The 21,454-nt window shown below is 45.8% G+C and overlaps 1 protein-coding gene across 4 annotated transcripts in view; it reads left to right on the forward strand.

Annotated features, from left to right (window-relative positions):
- The window catches only part of LOC119179440 (uncharacterized), a 169,595-nt gene that overhangs the window by 35,984 nt on the left and 112,157 nt on the right, over nucleotides 1–21,454 (forward strand). The window contains exon 1 of one of the 4 annotated variants that reach the window (XM_075868479.1): nucleotides 3,651–3,763. The exons of the other annotated variants lie outside the window; for them this stretch is intronic. The gene's annotated coding sequence lies outside the window, so the exon portion shown is untranslated. Of the gene's footprint in view, nucleotides 1–3,650; nucleotides 3,764–21,454 lie in introns of those variants that run through there. 4 annotated transcript variants of the gene reach the window in all.

The raw sequence follows: 21,454 nt of genomic DNA on the forward strand, positions 1-21,454 counted from the left end.
GCGCCTATAATTTCTGCAGCTTACTGGAACGTGTTGTTGAGGTAGTTTGTTCATACCGAAGAAATAATAAGGACGCAATCTACGCAGACAGAACAAAGAAAGGCGACAGGATAGGGCGTGAGTTCTGTCGCCCCATCGTGTTGCCTTTCTTTTTATGCCCGGGTTACATCTTTAATTTTCTTCACTAATTTCTGCAGCCCGGTAAGGAGCACGGCGCAGCGCCGGCGACTGAGTGCGCGTATGCGGTGTTCTGTGCTTTTCCTCTCCATCTTTTAACCTTTCCATACTGTTCTCATGTGTGGGGTAGCACACCGGTTGTCTTAAACAGGTCTGCCTTTACTAGTTATTCTCTCTCCCATCACGCAGCTCTGCAAAATTGGCAGCGACGTGAGGGCAGCGTCGCAGACAAGTGCTATGACGGCTACACTGTTGTCCAGAGAGAATGACGGCTAAGATGAATGCCTGATCTTCGAACAGCGCACGCCGATCGACAGGGTTCCTTGGTTTGCCTAAGACGACTCGAAGGTGAAATCAGTCTTCTGGGTCGGTGTATTCATTCTCCCCCTCGTTGAACATTTTGTACCTCACTTGGCTTTGTACTGCCTCCTTGATCGGCTGTCCTATGACCAAGCGACAATTTCATGTGGTAACCTCCTCCCTATACGAATGAAGTCATAGTGAAGTCATGGTGACATCACGAATTTCGTTCTCGCCACGTTTACATCATGTCGCAATATCACTTGCATATTGTTTTTCGCACCAGCCGCAGCAGTGGTCTATATAGGTTTTCATGCTTGAAAGTTCCCCCGAAGATCACGACATTGAATCCCGGCAGCGGCGGTTGCGTTTCCGTTGAAGGTAAAAGTGATAGTGGCTTGTGTTATTAAATATGATGCACCTTAAAGAACGTCAGGCGATTGAAATCCAGGGACATGCAGATCGTTCCGCATGCAGGAGGTTCGTATGGCAGAACTCGCCTCGAAACATTGGTGTCAGTGCCCCGTCTAACGTGCAATACACCAACCCAATCCACACGGCGAGGTCATCAACCCGTCCCGATCACGCCAAGTTTCATGAAAACAAAAACAAAACAACACGCTCGGCCACGTACTATATTAATGCATTCGCCCCTGTGATACCACGCACCATCTGCGTACTTCGCAAACAGCCAGTCACATCAACTTCGCTTCTGCAGTGAACGTCCTTGCTTTCAGAAAAGCGATACCGTGACACTTTCAGGAATGCCAACGCCACTGCAAAGGCCCTAATGATAGGCAGGATCGCAACATACGCCGCTTAGCCGTAGCGATAACGAAGAAATCAACACAAAAAAAAGCAAGAAACTAAACGTCAAGACATCATGTGCCGTGTCACGCGTGAATAAGGACGCCTTAAAAAAATCGAAAGAGTTACCAGCATTCTCTCGGAAGGACGCAGGAGTTGAATATATAAACTTCAGATTATCGAGTCGAGCTTGTCGCCAGCGAACGCCGTCAGGGGAAGCCAGTTGTGCGGTCCCGCCGCCTTATAGGGCGCGGTTGACAAATTACGTTGTTTTGTCGACGATCAGACCGATAAACAGGTTGGTGCGCAATAAACAAACCCCATAGACGTCCCAGCAAGTATACTATGCACGCAGCGCTGGGATTCAGAGTGTATAACATCAGTCCGCGAGATTTTTTCTTTTGTTTGTTCTCAGTGTTCTTTCACTGTTTTTTCTCAGCTTCTTAAAACTTGCTTCTTTTTTTTTATCGTTTAATACTTTCCTCTATACGCACGCTGGCCGAGATGCACAGTATATAAGATTGGTCCATGAGATCTTCTTTAATACACTCCTTCCCATCTGTAACTTATTCCGCACATTTTTTAGGCTTTGTTTTTTATCTTAATACTTCCGTGTACACTGTACGGAAACGGATCGACAGCCCAGTTTTTCTTCTCGAAAAAAAGAGCCACCGGTAAGAGCTTTTATTGATTGTCTGAGTTCAGTTTTCCACATTGTAATAGCTTATTTATTCACCTGCTTCCCTGTGAACCACATATTTCCTTTGTCAAGAAGGGCGTGAGGGGGCTTATTTTGCTTCACCAGCACTACCTACTCCCACCCTAAACACAGTGATGTAGGGGAAAAGGTGGCATTGCTTTCGGCACTGGTCCAGAAAAAGAAAGAAGTGGCCACCCGGTCCAATCGTTCCTTGCGGAAGGGTCAAGGACAGGACATGGCTTAACTATAGGAATTAACGTGCTCAATCTTCTTTGACAGCCGGAGTCGAAAAGAGTTACGCGAAAGGCTTGAACTTGAGCGTGTATCGGAGAGCTCCGTCGATTCGCGTGTAATGGGCGTGCCACGCTTCAACTGACGCGGACGGTTCATCCGTGCTGACGGCGAGAGGCCAGTCGCCCCTCTGAACTTTCACAGGCAGGACGTGGTGCGGCACAGAGGGGCCGCTTTCATGTAACCATCTTCGACAGACATGGTCGGGTGAAAGATTCACCGACGTTGAACTGGCACCAACTAGTGGTTAAGGTACGACGACGGATGCCTGTTCAGCATAAGAATAAGTGTTGCGTACCTTTCTACGGTCCTCTGCGAATTTCCGCGATTAAGTAGCGCCCAGTTTAAGCGACGCTGCGCGCTGTTAGACTTCTAAGTCACGTGTGGTGCGCGCGTCTCAGAATTGAATGCCAAGGCGGCAGCCGATGGGTGGCAACAAGTGCAGATTTGTTCAAGGAACTGGTTGAGGTGCCTTAAACAGGCTGGCTGACATTTCGATTGGTGCATAAATTTTTATCTAAAAGCGCTCGTCATCCTTGTCCAGTTAGTTTTACGTGGGTCAGGTGTTGACGTCATTTCTCGAGTTGTCAAAGGTTGTAAAGCGTTATATGGAGAGAAGATATGGTATAGCGATTAGCGTCATCATGGGATATGACGTCAAGACTATCCCCAATCAAAGTCAAGGGTGGCGAGGCGTCTTTTGAAATATGTCCACTTATCGAAACATCGGCCAGACAGTCTGAGGCAATTTTTCGGCTAATTCAATTATTGTGCGCATGCGTGCACGAGGGTGACGTAGCGTTACTGACGGGAAAGTGGCGGGCGCTTAAAAAGAAAACACATATAATGATTTATTACATCGTCATTGGAGATTCGTTTCCAAAGGTGCAAATGGCTTAAGCCAGACTGCGCATGACGGAGTGAATAACCAAGTGGTATCATGTAAACTATACGCGATGGACTGCGCGTGTAGTTCAACATTCCACCACAGTCAGATTATAAAACGCCGATTGCGATCTCATGTCTGTTCGACATCCAACTGTTAAAGTACCCATGTGATTGATGGCACTATTTCCGGCTCAACTGTGCCGTGAAGAAACATTGGGAACACAATTTTCGCGCGCCGTGCGACGCAAGGTCACGTACAGCCGGCCCCGAAATAATGTGGACCATGCTAGCGCGTGACCGAATCGACGTCTGCTATCGAGAGCGTTGCTGTGGCCATTTCACGCGTCCAGAGATGTATGCTCTCAAAGCAGAAGTATCGCAGCTAGATTGCGCGGACGACAATCCTGTCACGAGCTCACGTATTATTTGTTGGTCCTCTGTGCAGTATATTGCAGTGCTGCTTCGCCGAATGTGTGTAATGCCAGTTCCGCAGCCTGTCCCCGATCCAAGCGAAGAGCTGCGGCAGAGCGTTCCCGACAGACGACACTTGGAACGTCTTCGTGGTGTACTTCACTGGCAAGAAAACGCCGCCGGACACAGGTAGGACGGAGCATGTATATCGCTTGATGCTTTCCACCACGTTAACAGCCATCAATAGCTGAAACAGTGTTCTCATGAACTCTTCATCCAGTCTTGTACGATCTGAATCGTACTTGTCTCGAGCAGCCGAACGCGTGGCTCTAGAAGTTGGCTTCGTCCGCGCTATAGCTACAAGCTTCCGATAATACTTGAATCATAGAACAATGAGATAGCATTCAGTATGACTGTTTGGTTTCAATACAGCATTGGTCTCTTGGGTGGGGTAAAGTGAATGATGTGTTTTGAGGGGCGGTAAGTGTGCCTATTGCAACCTTCCACCCTGCCGACGCCGATTCTATGAAATATAAAGGTGCAATTAACACAAAAACTGCCAGGCAAGCTGCGTGGATGCGTAGCGCAGTCAGCACGCTAAGCTGTCGGAGCAGCCTTCGTAGAACACGACGTAAATCGACGAGGTGGGTGCCCTTTGAGGACGCGAACAGGGAAGAGAGAGAGAGAGAGAGAGATAAAGATACAAGGAAAGGCAGGGAGGCGAACAGGGAATAGACAGGACAAGCACAGCGCTGTTATAATGTCTTGTCTTTTCGGTGTGTATGTCCTCGAAACTCACCCACATCGTCAACGTGCTGAAGCCACTAGTCCAACTAAGCGCGCGTTGTGAATTCTCATAGGACGCCTACTTGCGAGGTATGCCCGTTGCATTGCATGCGTAATACAAAAAACCCGTTTATACGTAGCAGCACTTCATCATTTCTCGCGTAGACGATAAGCAAGTACGGCTTAGCCCTCTGTGACGGTTGAAAGCTTGAAACTACTCCTTCGTTACGCGATTCGCATGGTGTGACGACATGGTGCGATTCTAATCTTCTTTCACTCTATAATATATCTGCGTTTCGTTCCCATATGTACACGGTGTTTCTAAAGTGCTTATTTTGCCAAGAAACTTTTCAACCAGTGGCGTGGCTTTGCGGTAGAACGCCTTCTGAGGGGAAAAAAAAATCCCAGGGTTGAAACCCGCTTCAAAAACCACGTTTAGCCTGTTGTGAGCATTGTCGTTTGGCAGATCCGAAAAAGAGCCAGAAGTCATAATCAGAGAAGCCATACTATTTTATTTTAGTGCCGAATTTGTAGCTGAATAGGAAAAAATGATATTACGTGTAGAGTTGTTATAGTATTCAAAATTAAGTGACATAATTTTGAATAAGCAACAGCGCCTGACGAACATATTCCCCCTCTTTATGTTCAAGCCACAGGTGAGTTGCAAATAAATTAATAAATGATTAACTCAATAGCGTTAAAGAGCTTGTTTCGCAGAAATTCCGACGTCGGCGTAGAGTGTCCCTGTGTTTTCAGACAGGGACACTCGTGAACCATGCGCCGCGAGCGAAAAAGGACGTGCACGCATAGGCCACAGAAAACCAACGGTTATTCTTAACAGATGCTTGCTGTTTTATTAATAAAATAAATCGTACGTAAATGTACCGAAATGCAAGATCAAAGTAGCCAGAAAGTAGCCATGGCGCTAGCCTGATAGTTTTATCGCCAGACAAGGTCTGCAAGTAGCGACCAACGGCAGCCCCGGTTGTGCACTTATAACAGCACAGTACGCTCTGAAGACTAATACGTGGGTCTTACGTGCCCCAAATCTACAATATAATTGACACACTCCGTAGCGGGGATTGATTTATGGAAGCAACTGTGTCGAAACTCTGCGGCACGCGTCCTAGCGCGCAGTGGGAGACTGCCACGCCGACACCGCTTTTTGACAAACTACATATTAATTTATACCATATAGTGCTCTCTTAACGGGTTTCTAAATCGATGATCACCCCTGATCGTCGAGCCAGGACCGATCGTGTCGCTCTGTATATACGCCCCAGCGATTGGCATTAGTGTATGTATGAATCACTCATGTCGTCGCTGTAGGTGTAACGCCCAGCATACCGAAATGTGGCGCCACCGCATCACAGCTGAAAGTTTCCTTTTCCGCCACTAACGCGCAAAAGGCTGCACGTTCTGAACGCCAACGCGCGCTTGGCCCTGAAAGCTGCAGAGCTGATTCGTCTGCGCGAGAGATTCTGGGCGTTAAGTACAGCTGATCCACGGAAGAGATAAGCGGAACGCTAGCGAGTCAACCCTGCGCTTCGTCAGATTCAGACGCAAGCCGAGCGCCACCAGAGGCATTCTAGGTGTGTGCAGGGTTTCATGGAGTTTCCTTATATACACTAGAGCAGAATAGGATACCAGAAAGTGCCCGATAGCCTGAATAAGTAGAGGATGGCTCGAGCACATTGCGCATGTGCTTGCGTAAAGTGAATTTATTAGCGAATGTTTCTCAAGGAATAAACAGTTGTAACTGTGAGCGCCCGTTCAGCGCCAGTTTCTGTTCGTCTTTCAGGGTGGTCGTGATATTGGTGCAAAGTTCGCTATTGATTCCACAGGAGGAACTTGGAAAACACACGAGTGCTCTAGCAGATATCTATAAAGTATGAGGAGCCTTCTAGCGCAGATACTTAATGTATAGCGCATCCTTCCCCATATATATATATATATATATATATATATATATATATATATATATATATATAACAGACAGTAATGCCAAGGAATGTACAGGGGAAGTTATTAGAACCCATGTAATGTAAATAAGAAGAAAGACAAGTGGATGAAAAAATTACCAGAAAAAATCACAGCTGGTAATTTTTTCATTCATATATATATATATATATATATATATATATATATATATATATATATATATATATATATATATATATATATATATATATATATATATATATATATATAGAAAAAGGAGTAATTCACACACAACGAACGTTTCAGCACAGTTTAGTCCGACGTTTCGACCGTGGGACCGGCCTTCGTCTGGGAATCGTGGGACCGGCCTTCCCAGACGAAGGCCGGTCCCACGGTCGAAACGTCGGACTAAACTGTGCTGAAACGTTCGTTGTGTGTGAATTACTCCTTTTTCTATACTATCAGAGCCTGCGTGATACTTCCTATAATCCCTTATATATATATATATATATATATATATATATATATATATATATATGTGTGTGTGTGTGTGTGTGTGTGTAAACGTGAATGATGGATATAATTCCTATCGCTATAAAAATAATCCATGATTTTAAACGCATAGTGAGTGGCAACGGTGTGCACCTGAAATCTCTAATGACACAAATTCTGCCTTTTGCAGCGAAAGCTTTATATGGCTAGCAGAAACAAAAAATTCGGCAGATTCCACGTACCTGGGAATCCACGTAATGCGAAGCAGGCGGAAGAAAAATTACAGTGTTGCAATTTTTTATTGAAGACACGTCATGAAATGACGCTGAATGAATGTACAAATGTCGCATATACAGACATATGTTGAAGAGATTGCAGGTGTTTATATAACCAGTTGTTTGCACTTACGCAACAATGCCAACTGGAACACGCGTATTCGCAACACCACAAGCTGATATGAAGCGCTGACGCTCGCGAATATGCTTGCCCTGCAGACATTGCTAGATGAATCGACTTCAGCGCATCGCAACCAACCACAATTCACGCTAACCCGACTTGACAGCTGTATCAAAGGGGTACGTATGCAATGTATATAAAATTGAATAGCCAGCACTGCATTCCCTAGTGACGTTTCACAAAGATTAGCGTCTATTTGAAAAGTAGTTCCAAGGCTTGGCGTAGCTTCGTGGTAAAATGCTTCATTGGTACCCAAAATGCTTGGGTTCGATTCCAGCTGGGACTTGTTGGATTGACGCTACCGACGTCGGGTATTTCTTAACACTCGCGCGTTAAAATTTCTCATGTGTGTTCTCGTCGTTCCTGAGCAGATACCATGTGTCAATCACCTGTTAAGCATTTCGTCCTGCTAAGCCTTTCGTCCTGTTAAGCCTTTTGTGAGGGGATGGGTATATGCGCCTCTGTAACTGGTAGTGTGTGGTGGTATCGTGAAGCCTGGTCATACGATCCTCCCACGCCCAGACGTTTGCAGTACCCCGCGGGGGCTCGTCTTCGTAAACGTTTGTTTGAAACGCAAAGGCATGGGAGGCGGGATGCGCTGAAGACGCTTGCGCTCAGCTTCCTTGGCTTGCGTCTCGTCGGTGTTACCCGTGCGCCGTCTGTATTCTCGAACGCGATCGGTGTTCTTGACTCGCACCTCATCAGTGTCGCTCGTCTTTTACTGCCGACGCTTGCGTTCGGCTTTCCTGGCTCGTGACTCTTCGGTGTTGACGTCGCCATTCGCGAACGCGGTCGGCTTCGCTAACCCTCGCAACATCGGTGACAGCCCGGAAAGGTACGCGCACACTAGCGGGAAGCTTTCCGCGACAACGTCCCGCCCGTCGGCGAGATCGCCCGGCAAGCAGCGGTGCGCTGACCACATTGTCGGCGCCGAGCGCACCCGCCTTCACGGCTTCTTCTCGCTGACAGATGGGGAGAGGTGGCGCGGGTGAGATTATGCCCACGGGAGGAGTGGGCTCGAGCTTTGCCGGGGGTGGAGAGGATGAAGCGTGAGCTGACACGTGGTGGGCGCCGACAGGCTAGGGAGAGTGTGACGTCAACACGTGTGCACTGCGAGAAAATGCGTGACCCACTTGGCACGGCCCCAACACCTGCAGCCAGGAGATCATGGTGCGGACGAAGGACAGCGTTACACAGGCTAGTCAGAGCCTCTTCGCATCTAAAAACCGTCCGGCAGTGCATGGTGCCATGAGCGGTCTTCATTGGCTGTGTTATCAGTTACGTCGTTCGCAGTGTCGTACCCAAACACGTGCGCTATAGTCTGCGGTGGGAGTTAGCTTCCGGAGTCAACCGCTTGCAACAACGCGGCGTGCCATGGCGTTCAAAACACCCAAGTTCAAACAGCAAAGGTGAACATGCGCATTCGGTGCACCCAGAAACGATGCTAAAAATCTACACAGCGAACGCCACGGCCTGACTTGTACGCTGGTGGGCCTTCCCCTGGCAGTTGGGATGTGTTTCGTGCAGATCACAGGGGCCACGTTATTATACTGGGACCACGCTACTGGGACCTAGCATAATTCTGACGTCGGTGCACTGATAAGCATTACAAACCTTTGCATCTCGCATTCCGTCTATGAAACGTCGTGAAACGCATTAAGGTACGTTAAATTAAAAGTGTTGTCGCGCACTTCACTCGCCGCGCACGCAACGGTAACTTTCACAGCGTATACCTCTCCGTACGCCCAACTGAAAGTGTCTAGTGGGAGTTTCTCCAGCGGCACTTTGGCTTCGGCTGCGACGTCTGTGCCCCCCTGTGTTTCAAGAACAACCACTGTGATCACGCATTGCGAAACGCATTTAACCGCTCGTTACGCTTTTTTATGACCGTGATCATGCGAGTCAAAATGTGCGGCACCTGAAATAAACACTGCGGTAAACCCAAGCCAAACGTGTCTAACCTCATTAAGAAGCGCGAATATGGACCAATAGTTCTGGAAGGCGGCAGTGCCACGTCGGGTTGAACCCACTGCTAAACACCGGGGCCGAATGCTTGAGCTGTCGCTGGTTAACCCTGGAGTGCTTGGGTGGTGTTTATTTAGTAGTTCTGCTAACAATTTTCCACTTCTTACGCCACTTGACGTGGGGGCAGCCATGACACACACAATCCGGTATTACGCTATACGTCTTTACAATATCGGAATACCGGAAATACTAAAGAACGCTATTACCGTTTCTAAACAAGCCATATAACTTGGATAAAGCCTAGAAACGACTTAGAATCAACGAGATTAGTGTTCAGAATTGTCCAGTTTTTCTGTGCCAAGCCTTGCGCGGCTTATTGCAAGTTTGTCATTTTTTTTCTTTTCTAATGCTGTTTGATAATTTGCATCCTCAGAAATAAACTTAGGAATATAGCGTTCCAGGTGGGCGTTTCTTTGTCTGATTCGTCGAGAAATCGAGCAATACCTTGAAAAAAAAAAGCGAGCCGGGAAACGAAGCGGAAGCGGTCAGGCGATAGAACAAAGGGGTGAGCCACCTTGACCGAAGGGGAGAGAGTGCGGACGCTGGAGCGAGTGCCGCTGCTTTGCGATACTTTGCAATCCACGCGAGCACTCCGCCATCCTCAGGGTCGAGTAAGCCACGATCGTGGCCGCGAATAAGAAAAACAGAGAGAGAGAGAAATAAAGCCTATTCTAGGGACACCCTCGTACGGTTAGGACTAAACAATATTCAACAAGCTCTGCTTTAGCAGACACCGATGAAATAGCGAAGCTGGTAGCTTTTCCTTCGTCAAGATAACGCATTTAAATGTCGTTCAAGTATTTCGGATATGTTGCATCACTGCCTTTTATGCAGCGCTCCTTGTTAAGCTTTGATATGGTAGTATAGCTACCACCACCTGTGATATATGCAGCGACGAACTATCACGTGACGGTGGCTTTGGTAACGCGAACTCAATTTGTTGGGCTGTTTGTCACCTTCTGTTTGGCGCCCCTCTCACAGGTCCCCTGGCGCGTGGTCGTTGGAGTAGACCTTCGCAGTGTCTTCGCAGCCGCCGTTGCTTTCCCGTTCCGTAGTGTGCTCTCGTTATACGAACTCGGGGTCTTCGGCTAGCGCCTCGCAGCCATTTGTTGTAGGGCTTGCAGTTTCTTGCGCCATTTTTAGTGGGCCAGTATTTAGTAGTGGGATTTACCCAGTCTTGATGGCACATTTTATTTGTTTCCCTCTTTTGGTTTGCTCGCTACAAAGTAAATATATATATATATATATATATATATATATATATATATATATATATATATATATATATATATATATATATATATATATATATATATATATATATATATATATATATATATATATATATATGTTAATAATAAGAAACAACACTTGGTACAAAATGAAAGAAATTCGCTGAATTGTACAAAATAGACAAAATGAGAGAGTAAGAGAGGAAAGAAAGTGTGAGAGTTCAGCCAAAACTATGGCATCTGGTTTGCACGAAGGGCAGGGGGAAGACAGAAAAAGCAGACGCGTGACTGCGGGGCTGCTAAAGCCTATTCCACTACCACGCAAAAAAATGGCAGCATATCCACGGAGTGAATGATGGAGAGTGGGGCGAAGAATTCGTCCGTCCATTCGTTCTTGCTTCCGTCCGTCCATGCGTCCGTCAGTGTGACCGTCCATGCGTCCATCAGCCCGTCCATGTGTGCGTCTGTTCGTGCGTCCGTCCCTGCGTTCGTCCATGCAGCCGCCCCTGCGTCCGTTCATGCGTCCATCCATGCATCTGTCTATGTGTCCGTTCGTCCATCTATTCAACACTCCAAGTACCACCATCTCGCATTTTTTCATCATATATTCCCCATATAGAAGCACCGCCATCCAGCGGACATTCCAAGGACTAAACGAGAGGTGGCACAGGCACACTTTCTTACGGCTTGCGCTTCGGGTTCACTTTAACCACCTTAACCACCTTTAACCACCTCGAGTTCATGGTATATACTAGTTCACTGTATTTATGGCACTGCGGCCGAACGCTCGCTAAACCTTTCGAAAACCAAGGAGGTTACGCCCAGCGAGTATGACGTAGCAAACTTTTTAGTCAGATAGTGCTCATTGCACATGCCAATGGCTGCTAATGGGAAATGAGAGGCGGAGAATTCGGCTTTTACTTTCTTACGGCTTGCGCGTCGTATCTACTACCCATTTTTAACCACCTCGAGTTCATTCATGGTATATACAAGTTCATTGTATTCATGGCACAGCGGCTCAACGCTCGCTAAACCTTTCTAAAGCTAAAAAGATTACACCCAGCTAGTTTACCGTAGCAACCCTTTCTTGTCAGATAGTGCTCAATGTACATGCCAATGGCTGCTAATGGTGATCGCAGCCTGCGCGTTAACTAAAAACCGAATGCTCCTGTCTCTCATTCTTCATTAGCAGCCATTGACATGTACATTAAGCACTATTTTTTATTGTTCAACAACGCACAGAAGTCTCTAACCGGCACCACCTTGGAGGTCAAAATGTTATACTCGTTACATACTACGGGGGACGAACGGGTGCCGCTATAAGGAGCTTCGCCCCTAAAAACTCAATCAAGCCTTGCCTGATTTTCTGTGTAATTACAGGGACGCCCCGAGCGTGTTGCGGAGAGTATGGGCACAAAAGGAAGGCATGTACAAGAACCAAAGCAAACGACAATAACAATTGGTTGCGTGTTTCATTTTCAGGGGACCAGTGGTAGCAGTGGGATTGATCCGATTTCTATGGCGTGCACTCGTTTATGATTATCGTAGTTTTTTGGTTCGTTGGACAAAAGGCGATATGCAAGACAGCTTCGCTGTTAAAATGGATAAATAAATGACATCTGAACCATTATGCTACCGAAACATGTACATGTAGTGTGAACATCTTCCACCGCTGTCACACGAAAGGAAAAATAAACTATAAGAAGGCACGCCCAACTAAAACCACCGGTTGCCGCATCAGCCACGTTCCCTTCTTCTATACATAATCTGGAAGGGAGCGATTACCGGCAAGTTTTACCATAATGAGCGCCGGCCAAAGGGTCTTTCGACATAACCAGCTCTTAACGAAAAGTTCATCGAGCCCTATACGATGCACTGCATACGACTCATTCTATGAACCATTTCGCCTTGATCACATTCGCTAGCCTGTTATACCATTTCTTGCTGCAGCATTATTGTTGCTTTGAGGCGGTACACGTTCGAAGATAGCGTTCCGTTCTATCCACCAGCGCCCTCACCTCTCGGGTAGTTACGTAAGTGATTGTTACGAGGGGTACGTTCCGATCGTCGACTCTGAACGCTGTGATCGGTTTTCGTCAAGTCACTGCTTTCTAATTGAAGGTGAACCTCGTGAGAGTTGCGCAATCCTTGCCCGAATCAGCGTTGTTATGGGCCCGAGTTTTTTTTTTTTTTTTTAGTGTGCGTGTGTCCCGCTACGTAACGGTGAGAAAAAGGAAAATTAGGGTAAACGAACTTGTGAACGCCACTCGATTGCCTGTCCTGAGCAGGCTAATGTCTGCACCGTCCGTCAGTGGAATTCGGCGCTTTCTGACATAGGTTTGCTCTTCTTCGGGCACTTCCTCATCATCGGTTGTCCACCTTTTCACGGGGTCCATGACTGTTGACAAGATTAACGCTCTGCTTTGCTGTGTCATTCTCGAATAACCGTGAGAGATTGCGATGAAGAGCAGCCCCGCCGCGGTGATCTAGTGGCTAAGGTACTCGGCTGCTGACCCGCAGGTCGCGGGATTGAATCCCGGCGGCGGCGTCTGCATTTTCAATAGAAGCAAAATCCTGCAGGACCGTGTGCTCATATTTGGGTGCACGATAAAGAACCCTAGAGGTGGTGCGAATTTCTGGAGCCCTCCACTACGGCGTATCTCATAAAAATAGGCTGCTTTTGAGACGTTAAACTCCACATATCAGTTAATGCGAGGAAGAGCACACATCTATGGGTCCTTTTCGCAAATGCGTAACCAAGAAGAAGCAAATCAATGACAACATAACCAATAGAAATTACCAAACAAGTTGCGATAACTGAACGGTCAGGTAGAGTTCACTGTACGCTAAGAGTCCACACGCACATATTTACGCTCACGTTACGTGCACACTAAGAGAATAGCACCTTTTTTATATTTATTTGAAAAGCTTGTATATGAATCGAGGCCCGTTTCTGCCTGGCACTTTCATCGTAGTTATGATGTTTTGGAGGTGTGTACTTTATTGTTTCCCGTATTTATTTACCAGGTGTCGCATTGCCGAGTTTGTTCACACAATATTTCTCTCTCCAGGGTCATCTAAGAAATAGTATAGTGCTTCTGACTAATTTTTTTTTTTTTTTGCTGCTCTGGCATGACTCTCTTTAGACAGTCACATCACAAGTCATATTGACTCTTTATTGGAGAGCCATGGAATGTGCAACGCTCTTTAGAGAGTTCGGGAGATCTCTCTTCACGTGTTCGTTTTCGTTTGAAATTCGCACTTGCTGAACACAGCAGTTGGGCTTGCCGTGTGATGAATACCAACGAGTTTTCTGGCTACACGCCACAAACTACGGCGAGCTACAGCTTTTTTTTTTTTGTCTCCATTTTTTTACGCGCTACTCTTGAAAGCTCACGTGCTGCAATGCAATCGTGTTTCGAAGTGCGGCATGGCGGTAACACACGCGGACGAGGCACTTTAAATCATAGTTTCCTATATATACACTAGAGGGAACTCTGGAGCTATAATGTTTATGGGAGCTGCAACGCATGGCGCTTCAGCGAGCATGAGAATCATGTGCAATGCATGCATTTGCCTAATCTTAGTACTTTACGTTCCCTTTGGCTTCTTATGGCTTCAAGCTGTTTTGTCGCGGAACAACAATAAACTATAGTTTATTTGTTATTCTATCATGGTGGTGAAACATAATTGCTGATCAGTACTATTGCTGATTGTTGTTTCGTGACGAGGCTATCAGCATGACGAAACAGCCACCAGCAATAGTTTATTAGTTATGGTTCACTACCTTGATGTTTTAGGCTCGCCAATTCGAATCGGGTCACGAAGTGCAAAATGGTTTGTCCTTTTAAACGAAGGCGCAAGTGTGGTTCGCTACCTGCAAGTACGAAGAATCCCATCATTTCCATGATCACTCAACGATCGCGGCGCCAGGGTATCCTACGCTCTATGCTTTAAACTCTATGATTTAAAGCACCTAGATGATGGATTGACCTCAGCTATGTTTAAATAACGCGTTACTCTTTCTGAACTCTGCGTCCCCAGGGCGGTGCATGGCGTCTCCATCATGCCCGCATCGTCCGGGATCACGGAGAGTGAAAATGAGAGAGAGGGGAGGCGGTGCGGGACACGTCTCTATTATGCGGCTTATCAATATGTACCTCTAACAAACTTGCGCCTCACAGCGCACGCGACTCGGCTTCGCACCCCGAAATCTCCATTTCCCTCTTCCAGGAAGTACCGAGACCAACCCTTTCGTTATCAATCACGACAGGGGTGATGAGTGAGTGAGCACTGTACATTTCTTAGCGGTTACCTTGTGGGAGTGGTGTGAGCATAGAACGAAACGGGTTGTTGTAGTTGTCACTCGTCGTTCTCTGACTCATACCTAATGCGGAGGATTAATCGGCTCGTAAAGAACCATTTATTCTTAATATTTAATCGCTAGTAAAGACTCTTGTTTCTGTGCCTCAGATCTCTTGTTTATGCGCTTCAAATTTCAGTGAAGTTAATGATCTGACTCCATAATCGTTGCATCTTTGCGTTGTCTGTTTTAAGCGCGGTAAAATGTTCACGCCTACACGAAATCACTACTATCTAAAAACAAAACAAACGATACCACACCGGTTGTCGACCTTACAGGTCGGGCTTCTCCACTGCTAGTTTTGTTATTTGGTTTTTATTTATTCGGTATAATGTGTTGTATATAATGATTATTCAGCTTGCCAGCGGTAAGCAGTAATTACCTGAGCGGGAAATCCGCCTGTGTTGTAGTTAGTAGCTGTTACATTTAATTTGTCTTGGATAATCCGTCATCACTTTTCTTCATCCTGTCGACCGTGAACCGTGGTTGCCGGAACAGCAAAAAAGTCGACCTCAGTTATGAAACGTACTCGTCTTGGTTGCCGTTAAGAGAACTCAGTATGGCTTATGGAAGTTGCCTCGAAATTTATCTTAATTTAACGCTAATATACATACCAAAAAGCTAGATAATGAGATGGGTCTCTGGAAAAAATGCAGTAACAATCTTTAGCTCCTCACGGAGGCGGAAATGGTTGCATGCACATCATCATTCACAGGTTGGCGAAAACGTGACTTTTTTAACGATAACGTTTGCTGCGCTCTCTATTCAGGCATCGTGAACTACATACACAATCACCATCCTCACTATTAGTTTTACGCTAACTTACGTTTACATAAATTATGAGTGATTATTCTACAACAGCCAGTAAAGTAGGGCGGTCTGAGCAACGTAGCCTGACAATTAAAGGGAGCAATGACCAATTTTAGCAGTACAAATTTTATTTGGCGCAATAGAAGGCTCACTGTACAGTGTCTAATCTCGGAACGGTAACGAGGAAAACGCCTCGAAACATTTGCGATCAGAATGTGTGACAAAACAAGTGGCAACGCATGGTGCAAACCGTGAGCGTGAGAGCGGTTCGTGTTCGAGCTCGGTGGTTCACTGCGCATGCGCCGCCGCTGCTCCACGTGGTAAAAGCTGGAAGAAATAATAATGCACATACTATAATTTTGAGCACTAATTACGGCGCCCATGGCATCGTTAGACTACGTACCACAGTTATCTACACCATAATCCAACTTCAAAGCTTTTCTGCTGAGCCGCCTGAGATACCGTTTTTTTTTTGTTACATTTAAACGTGATTTGAAGTTATAAATCCTACTCGCAAAGTGACAAGGATGCTTGAAGCTGTTACGGTCTTTTCATTTCTACCAGGATCTACTTACACACTTCTGACCGGTTGTCTCTGATATATGTCTGTACTATGCCAGCGCTGGTGAGATTTGTTGTATTTAAACCTGGAAGTTGGCTAGTTGGAACTTTGAAATACGACATTTTCTAGCGTAAGTAGAAAGAACTCAAAGAGGTGGAAGAAAAGAAAGGGTGGCACAGTGAAAACAGTGTTCGGCAAGTAAAGTGACCGTGTGCTATATCCATAGCACGGTCGAAGGCAGCCATGTAGTCAGAGGGGGGGGGGGGGGGGGCAGGGGTGTTTGAGTTTTTTCTCCCGCCGTGAATATTTCTGATGAAGGGAGTGTTTTACCGAAAATAAAGAAAATATATATTCTTCCGAAATACTCACGACATTCGTCATGTGTCCCAACCCCCTCAAAAAAAAAAAAATCCTGGTAACAGGCCTGCACGAAGGGTTTTAATTTTTTCAGATTTCTTTTTTGCCCAAAATGGTCTATAACTGTTCTTTCTCACCTATTACATTTAGTAAACATCATTGTCAGCCCAATTACGCCCCCTGCAGGGCAAAGGCCTCTCCCATGATCCGCTAATCAATCCGGTCTTGTGCTTTCTGCTGCCACGTTACATCTGCGAACTTTTTAAAACTGGTCAGCCCATCTGGCGATTACGTAAGTTATACCGTTAATGTAACTGACCCACTACACATGCAAGGTGTTCAATCAACTAACCAGTTTTTCTTTTTGTACTTACTGGTTCTCGTCGTTTCTTGTGAATGGCAAGGGCCGAACCTGCAACCTCCGAAGGCTACCGGTTCGGTCCAGCGGCAAGTTGTTTTTTGCTCCCCTTCACTTCCTTTCGATCTCACCTAAAACAGAACAAAATACTCGATTTCTCTACCTTCCTTGGCTTCTTAATCTGCTGGTTTTCACAAAGACCGGTACACACCGGGTTGGTGTAGCGATTCCGGTGTTCGGCTGCTGACGAATGTCGGGAGTTCGATCCCGGCCGCGGCAGTGCAGATGCCTGTGTGGCCTCGGTGCACGTTGAAGAGCCCCTGGCGATTAACATTTCCGGAGCCCTCCCCTATGGCGTCCCTCATAATCTCATTGTGGTTTTGGGAAGTAAAACCTTATATATGATATATCATCGATATATATCAACGATATTGATATCACGATATCGATATCAAAGATATTGATATATCATCAATTTCGTTCAGTAATATATTACTAAACGAAATTATACGAGCTGTCCAATTTTCCTTTATTTTTTTCTTTTGCACAAATGTGCTCGGGTATCTTGCCTCGCATTTTTCAGAGTATCCATACAATTGAAGACCAGCGTCCTTGCTGTCCTGTAATTGATGATTCTCTATTACTTCAACATGAGTCGGCAAATGTTTTGCTAGAAATATAGCACTTTTGCAGCAACTGCGTCTATATGAGTGCAGTCATTACTTCGAAATATTCGTGAGATATTCTAAATGTGCTCATAGTTACGAGTGATGTCCATTAAAGATGAGTTCGGCTAGTTGGAACAAATAACTGGCTTGAGATGTATATAATTCAGAGCAAGACAAAAAAAAAACTGTCACGGTTAAAACAAGTGTCTGCTTATGTGTCTTGTACTTCGTCTTTTGTTGCGTTAAATATGTTTGTTTCTCGTCAGTTATGGCTGTTCTGTTCGAAGACCGAATCTAGGAAGTCACTATTCAGTTCGGATTCGCATTTTTCGATTATTCGCCTGCTCACTCAGTTATCAATCTGCAGGATTCGCGTACGCTGACCACGCGTTGAAGGTGAGAGCGAGTGAGCCAGCGGTGTTCGCTCACACTCGAAAGTGAATCCGTTCCACGATCCGCCCCACTCAACTCCCATTCGGGACCCCGCCCGTGCCGGACTGACGCGCGAGCGGATATAATGGCGGCCCATGACGTAACCGGTCTCGTGTTCTCCGAAAGTCGGCACCGACGCGTGCCGCCTGCGCGGTGATATGACTGCTCGGCCTCTTTTTTTTTTGTAATTTCTGACCTGGACGTGCGGACGTCAGCTTCGAAACAAGCACTTATAGGCGTGCACACGGAAGCATCCGCATGGCCTGATTGAGTGCCGAGTCCGAAGAAGAGGCGTCGGACAACGCGGCTTGACTTGTCTCGGCTCGTAGCACGGGTTCGATGTCCTCGACGAGGCCCCGCCGCGGTGGTCTTGTGGCTAAGGTACTCGGCTGCTGACCCGCAGGTGGCGGGATCGAATCCCGGTTGCGGCGGCTGCATTTCCGGTGGAGGCAGAAATGTTGTAGGCCCGTGTGCTGAGATTTGGGTGCACGTTAAAGAACCCCAGGTGGCCGAAATTTCTGGAGCCCTCCAATACAGCGTCTCTCTTAATCAAATGGCGGTTCTGGGACGTCAAATACCACATATCAATCAATTAATAAATATCCTTGACGAGCTCGCTTTATACACTATAACCACGACTACGCGAGAAGTCAATGACTCTGGCGTGACGAGATGTTGAAGCTTCACATACGGTAACTGAGTATTATAGGGTGAAACGGTGCAAATACTCTATTTTAGGGGTACTGACACCAAATTTCGCAGCTGAGCTCACTTTGCCATACAAATCTCGAGAACACTTTATATTTTAGTTGAACAAGGGCGCGCACTTAGACACAGACACTACAGCGAGAAAATTCACACAACAGAGCGCCCCTCACAACTAAAGTTTATTCGAAAGAAAGGTAGGTACCTATAAATCACTTCTGTCAACATGCCCTGGCAAGTGAAACAGCAAGAATACACAAAAGGGGCTATAAAACACGTGCCTCAGATCAGATCCTCAGACTGATGATGATGTATGAAAATGGGAATAGTTATGTCGTCCTTGAGTTCTGCCATTAAAAAATGGTAACATGATATAATGACAGAAAGTTTCTCAAATCAGCTAGAAAGCTTGCGCAGCGCTCGCTTCCCTCAGCTCGTCCTACGCGAGGTTGCGCAGAAGCTACTAAAGTTAGTAAAACCGGAAGACCAAGGAAATGATAAAATGAAAAAAAAAAAAACCAGGTAATAAGCACTGTCATCCCCTCCGTGCACAAGCTGTCACATGGTATAACAAACGTTGCGGATCGATATGATGCTGGGGTATACTATTTTCGGTCCCAAACAAATTAAACAAGCTATGTATCTGAATAGATAGAAAACTAGCAAGGTTCGAAACCAAGTAGGATGCGACGTGAATCGTAGGCAGTCGTACGTGAAGTGTATAATAAGTGTTGTATATTTGGTACCATTCTCCTGTGGTCACACGTACATAGGCCGAACCGGAAGATGTGTCAACACCAGGCTGTAAGAACATAGGACATCGTTGGACACAAAATATAGTTTACACTTGCTCAAACATTGCAGCTCGTGCGGTTAACCATTTTTTTAGGGGGGATGTTATTGTTTTATCTAAATACCCAGATCAGACCACCAGAAAAATGATAGGCGCGTTTCACTTTAGAAGTGGGCAGAAATGCGGAAGTGCACCCTCGATAAGGTTAACAGAAAAATAGTTACTTCATCAGCACTCTGAGGATCTGACCATGAGGCCGGTGCTTTATAGCCCGTTTTTGTGTGTGTGTTTTTTTTTTTGGGGGGGGGGGGGGGGGTTTCATCTGCCAGGTCGTGTGACAGAAGTGATATATATGTACGAGCCTCCTTTCTTTCGTATATTTCTTTTGTGCATCTTCTTGCTCTAGAGCACGTCGGTGTCTATGTGCGCGCCCTTATTCAGTTAAAACATGCACCAATACCAACTAACCCCAATACCATATTCTCTGCGCAAGTGTGAATCTCAGTAAATGCTTATAATATATTCCATTTGTAATTAACCCTTTAATGCCTGAGTTATGATTTTGTCTAACAAAATGAAAATTGTGTTCTTGTTCCAGCTTTAAATAGAAACTTTTAAATGATTCGGCCGTGAAATTATCTAAAATAGAACTTTGATGCATACTTTTATGTATGTGACAAATTTTCCATATGCAACAAAAACGAGGCCCTGGCAACAAAAAACGTACCTCAGAACTACGTACATGTCATGCGCCATCTGTTGCTTGCGTAGACACCACATGAACAAAATTTTAAAAATAGAACTTACGTCACTCAGGCAAAAAAAAAAAAAAAAAACCGAAGAAGTGAGAGCTGTTGCACGCGCTTCGCACTCTCCACCATCAGCTACAAAACATTTAGTTCTAGCACAAAATACTTTAAACAAGACGCTGCTACATTTTTTTATGCTGAAAGCTACATTCCCCGTTAATACTTGACAGCCAGCATTAAAGGCGCCCAGCATTTTGTGACTTGCTTGCTCAAGGTCGTTCAATATGGCGTGTATTCGCGACACTAGGCAGTAAAGGGTTAAAGGAGATTTTGGCATGTCACACCAACTGACATTGACGCTGTCGTCACGGCAGGCTACAGTGCCAGTTTTGTTGACATGACGCGCCAGTGCGGCTATAGGCTTGATTACGTCAGGCACCAAGGAATAAAATGCGGTATTTTTAGCATCGCCAAAAGCATTAAAGATGGCTGCCTGAATGTCACCAACTTGAGCTGCGCAGGGGAACGGCCGCATAAGCGTCACGATATCTTGTGCGAGCACTTGACGAGAGGCTTGCACAACGTAGTGATGTCAGGGTACAGTAGGAGGCAAAAAAAAAACTGTTGAAAACATGCACTTATTTTTTGAGGGTGCACTCACAAAATCGTGTGCTTAATTTTTCTTGGTACTACCACGCTTGCCATACATTTATTAAACCCTTTGAAAATGTTTCTTGATTTTTTTTTCTTCAACGGACAGGCTTCGCAGTACCCATTTATTGCGTAAGCAATTTTTATGCCTACTTATTGAGAAAATAGCTCTTCCCCTTGTCAGCCAAAAAGGTAATCGCTTCATGACGGTGGCGAAACAAACTTAAGAAGGTGTAAGCAGGAGTACTGCAGTGTATAGCCTACCCAACAGTCCACTGCCGCGCGAGAAGTGCCATAGAGTTTGGTGCGATGACATTACGGGTTGACGTTGCAGTTCCGACTGTCACATTGTAGAGCCGATTGTAGTGTCATTGTAGGGTTAAATCGTAGCGCTACATATTATACACTACCGGCTAGCGCCCAGTGGGTTCCGACTGTCTTCTGGTTGTGTCAACAAGTTATGCGTGATATGTGCGCGTTGTAGAGAAGATATCGATCAT

This window comes from Rhipicephalus microplus, chromosome 7 (assembly GCF_043290135.1).
Source record: "Rhipicephalus microplus isolate Deutch F79 chromosome 7, USDA_Rmic, whole genome shotgun sequence".
NCBI lineage: Eukaryota > Metazoa > Arthropoda > Arachnida > Ixodida > Ixodidae > Rhipicephalus > Rhipicephalus microplus.